General features: G+C 56.3%; 1 protein-coding gene across 1 annotated transcript in view; it reads right to left on the bottom strand.

Moving 5' to 3' along the window:
* The window catches only part of Cerk (ceramide kinase), a 32731-nt gene extending 29316 nt beyond the window's left edge, over positions 1-3415 (bottom strand). The window contains exon 1 of the mRNA XM_069999818.1: positions 3364-3415. The gene's annotated coding sequence lies outside the window, so the exon portion shown is untranslated. The remainder of the gene's footprint in view (positions 1-3363) is intronic.
* Positions 3416-4674: the final 1259 nt, after the last annotated feature.

Genomic DNA, 4674 nt, shown 5'->3' with positions numbered 1-4674 from the left:
GCGAGGCCGGGTGGATGCGCATGACCTCCATTCCCTCCTGCTGCACAGGTCTGATCTGTCAGCTCTGGGTCTTCAGTCCTGAGTCACCGCTCCCTGCAAGCCCAGCCCCGGACCAGAAACCAGGACAGTGCTGCTACGTGGGTTGGGCCCACATCCTCGCCCTGCCCTGGGGCAAGCCAGACCTGATCTCCTAGAGCAGTGTGTGTGTGCTGGGGGGGGGGGGACACAGCAAGTTCCCCCCACCCCTCACCCCCACTGAGGCTTGGAGACAAGTGGATGTGAAACTTCTTTGGAAACCTTGAGTTAGCCACAGATTTGAGTCTGGCCAGGGGCCTCTTCCTCCAGCCAGGCTGCTGTCGGGATCCTGATGTCCATCCACATTTGCATCTTACAGATGCCCTGCCCAGGCCTCAGAATCCACTAGGCAGATGGGGACGCAGAGTCCTGAGCATGGCCCCCCTAGCCCTCAGAGCAGAGACAGCCACAAAGGTCACGAGGCACTAGTGGGGTTCTTGGCCACCCAGGGTCTTTCGGTGGCTGCTGTGGGGGGGAACTAACTACACCTGTCACCACCTCCTGATTCACAAGGTAAGTCCCAGGGCCTCAGAACGTGACTCATTTTATTTTTGTGCTGGTACTAGGGCTTGGACTCAGGGCTTTGCACTCTTAGCTTTTTTACTCAAGACTCATGCTCTACCACTTAAGTCATGCCTCCCCTTCTGGCTTTTTTGGTGGTTTATTGGAGATGAGTCTCATAGACTTTCCTGTCTGGGGCTAGCTTTGAACCATGATCCTCAGATCTCAGTCACCTGAGTAGCTAGGATTATAGGGTGAGCCATTGGCATCCAACCAAACATGACTTCTTTTAAAGACAGGGTCTTTAAGAAGGTGACTAAAGAGGGTAACACAGATGAAGACACATTGTATTTATATACTGTTTTCTTAAATGACACCTGCTTTGCACAACTGCTTGATGATAATTAAAAAGATTAAAATTGGGGGCAAAAAGTGATTAAGTGTAGCTATTAGGGAAGGCCTTAATCCAGTCTGCCCGGCGTCCCGATCAAAGGGAAAATTTGAACACAGACACCATGACCTATGTACACAGAGGTGCGACATGAGAAGTAAGCCACAGGGGACACCGAGCCTGCTGGCACACAGCCTCTGTGAGGCTGAAGTGAGGAGCACCGGCCTGCTGGCCCAAAACTGGCTGTGGAGAGGCCTGGCTGGTGTGTGGACAGGGGAGCTGCAGTCCTGGGGCTTCAACTCAGGGCCTGGGCTCTGTCCCTGAGTCTCTCAGTACTCAAGGCTAGTGCTCTACCACTTGAGCCACAGCCGCGCTTCCAGCTATTTCTGTGTATATGGTACAGGACTTCATGTATGCTAGGCAAGCACTCCACCACTGAGCCACTTTCCCGGTCCGAGGGAACTGCAGTCCCGGTGGGCAGTACCGAGGAGGGTCTGTCCCCTGAGGACCTGGAGCTGCACTGAGCCTGCACCAGAAGCCGAGGAAGGAGGCCTTGGGTCTCCGGGGACCCGGGGGAGCCAGCTGGCAGAGCAGACATCAGCAGAGCCCCAGAAACACCCCTGCGGACTCAGTCTGTTCTGGAAGGGCTGCTTCTCTGCTCGGATGAGCGGCCTGCCTGCTAACTGGCTCAGCGCTTCCCTGGCAGGGACGCCTTCGCCGTGCAGGGCGCTGACCGCATGGCCCTACCCACACATCCACCTGTGAGCTCAGAAGCTGACCTTCACCTCTGTCCTGTGGAGTAAAGAAGGCACAGCACAGCACAGGTGCCCCGAGCTGCCAGGCTGGCCAGCTGCGGGCTCTGTCCTACCGCCTGTCCTGTCATGTGTCCAGTGTGCAGGCTGGGGCTTCCGGTTTGTGGCCTGCTGCCCTGGGGAATGCACGTTGGCCATCTGCCCAGCCATGGCCACCTCTCTCTCCCGGGGACGCAGGTTCTCACCTGGGCTGCCTGTGCGCTGATGTCCACACATTACTTACTGTCCACCCACCACGGTCCCACCTGTTGGGCTGTTCGCCCACCCACACCACCTTTTAGCGCAGCCCTGGCCTGGCCTCTGACCTACTACCCCTCTCTCCTCCTCCAGCTCCTGCGCTGTTTACAGATGTCCTGCCTGCTCATCTCCCCAGCGTCGTCCTGTCCTCCTGGACAAGCCAGCCGGAAGCTAGAATACCACTGCGGGGGACAGAGGATCCGGCTGCCCCACTATGGCGGCCAGGAAGGCCATCCTCCATCCTCCATCCTCCGTCCTCCACCCGCTGCCCTCAGAGCGGACACAGCTGACCAGCAGGAAGAAACGTCCCGGTCCTAAATATTCCCTAGTGTTTGCAGAGCGAGCTGATAATTTACAACATGCCTGTGCCTCCAGAGCCTGCATGGGTGACAGGAACTGCTGGAAATGAGCATTCTTAACTCTGGTTTTGTCTTCTCTTGCTGATCCTGGGGCTTGAACTCAGAGCTTGGGTGATGTCCCTGAGCTTTTTTGTTCAAGGTTAGCACTCTACCACTTGAGTCACACCTCTACTTTGGCTTTTTTTTTTAATGGTTAATTGGAGATTAGAATCTGACAGGCTTTCCTGCCCAGGCTGGCTTTAAACAGTGATCCTCAGATCTGCCTCCTGAGCAGCTAGGATGACAGTGTGGGCCACCAGCACCTATTCTCTGTACTCTGTCTTACAGATGAAAAGACGGAGACCCACAAAACTAAACTGCCCTCCACCGAAAGGGAAATTGGATGCGTGGGTGGCTCAGGTACTCTTGCCCCGGGGCTGAGAGGCACACTGCCCTGACAAGCCTGAGCTGAGAGGGCAGAAGAGGGCGCAAACTACAGCCAGGATGGGGCGGGGAGGCGGGGAGGTGGGGAGGTGGGGGGGGAGGCGGGGAGGGGGGAAGCGGGGAGGGGGGAGGGGGGGAGGCGGGGAGGCTCAGAGCTGGTGAGGGTGGTTCACCTGTGTTTAGTCAACAAGCTCTGCAGCACGAAGACTAAAGGATGAGATCCAAGAACAACAGGAAGAACAGAACCAACAGAAAGAAAAATGAAGAAACCAGCAGGGACTTGATGGCTCTCAAGGTGATCCTAGAGAATGATTGAAATCAGCTGCTAAGAGGACGGAAGAAGAGACGTGGCGCCAGGAAATCCTATGCAGGAAATATCCCCGGGCAGCGCAGTACACAGCAGCCCCGCACACTATGCACAGGACCCAGGTGGCAAGGCCCCCCCAGAAAGTGAAGGGCTGGAAAGCTGAACCCCTCCCCCAGTCATTTGCAGACAGCAGGGGGAGGAGGAAGTCAGTGATGAACTTGACCTGGAAGCCAGAGCCGGGAAGCCCGGTCCACTCACCCTGCTTTCCTGTGCAGATGGGGAGCTGTGACTAGGGTGTTGCGGCTGCTGTGTTTCTGCGGTGCTGCAGTGGGCAGAGCGTCTCTCTGTGCTCTGCAAGCATTCTGCCATTGAGCAGTTGCCCGGCCCAGCGCTGCCGCTTCAGAAGTATATTACTCAGCCCTGCTGTGCGTCAGGCAGAGAACTAGACAAGAACGCCCCAGTGTAAGCCTCCTTATGCAGACGGGGCTGAACAATCCCAGAAACAAACATTTTCTTGTGGTGCTGGCGCTGGGACCCAGGGTCTTCTGCATGCCAGGCCGCGCAGCACCCGACTGCTGAGTTATGTCCCCAGGGCCAGACACACATGTTTAATGAGGGCCCAGGCTGAGTGGTTCTGAGAGCACCTTGCCCGGGGTCCTGCTACTTGGTCCAGGGAGTCAAGAAGGCAGTCTGGTAGAAAAGCCTGGAGCTGGGCTCTGGGAGGTTGGGAACTGGGGAGCCAGGCGTTCGTTCTCTGGGCCGGGGGTCACGCACTCCTGTTTTTACCTGTCCACTTTGCCCCGGAGCCAGAGGACAATATGGAGGACATCCTCCTCTTGTGACTGCATGAGATTTGTAAGAATCCTCTGGTTTCTTTCTCTCTCCTCCCTGGAGCTCTGTTCTCAGGGCTGTGCGGGGGCTGGGTGGAAGGACGTCATTACTCATCGGGCTGCTGTTGCTGGGGAGAGGTGACAAGGTGACCTCAGCAGATGATCCAAGGTTAGAAAAATCTTCCAGTCACCCGCATTGCCTCCAAAACCCAGATAGCCCAGGGAGCGGAGTCTAAAGGCTGCAGTAGGAGACTGGTTAGGAGAACAGTGAGACACGCCCAGGGCAGGCGCCCGCCTAGCACAGCTCCTGGGACACACGGTGCCAGCTTCCACCAGCCACGTTTATAAATGAAAACCTGGATTACATCCCAGTCCCCGTCTTACCTGCCGGCCCAGGGCCTGGCAAGTCTGCCACCTCTTATTCCTCAGTGTTCTCTCTCTGTGTCTCTCTGTGTCTCTCTCCTCACATCCCTCACATCCCTCTCCTCTCTCTTCTTTTGGTGCCTGTCCTATGGCTTAAAGTCAGGGATTAGGCACTGGGTGCTGTCCCTGAGCTTTTGGGCTGAAGGCTAGTGCTCTACCACTTGAACCACAGTGCCACTTCTTGTTTTGGGTAGATTATTAGAGATAGGAGCTCCTGCTGGGGCTGGCTGTAAACCATGACCCTCATATCTCAGCCTTCTGACTAGAGAGAATTACAAGTGTGAAGTACTGGTACCTGGCTCTGGTCTCTTCTTAA

This window comes from Dipodomys merriami, unplaced genomic scaffold, assembly GCF_024711535.1.
Source record: "Dipodomys merriami isolate MVZ:Mamm:240054 unplaced genomic scaffold, mDipMer1.0.p SCAF_55, whole genome shotgun sequence".
Lineage (NCBI taxonomy): Eukaryota > Metazoa > Chordata > Mammalia > Rodentia > Heteromyidae > Dipodomys > Dipodomys merriami.
Note: the sequence above shows the minus strand (reverse complement) of the source record. Positions and strands in the feature narration are given on the sequence as shown.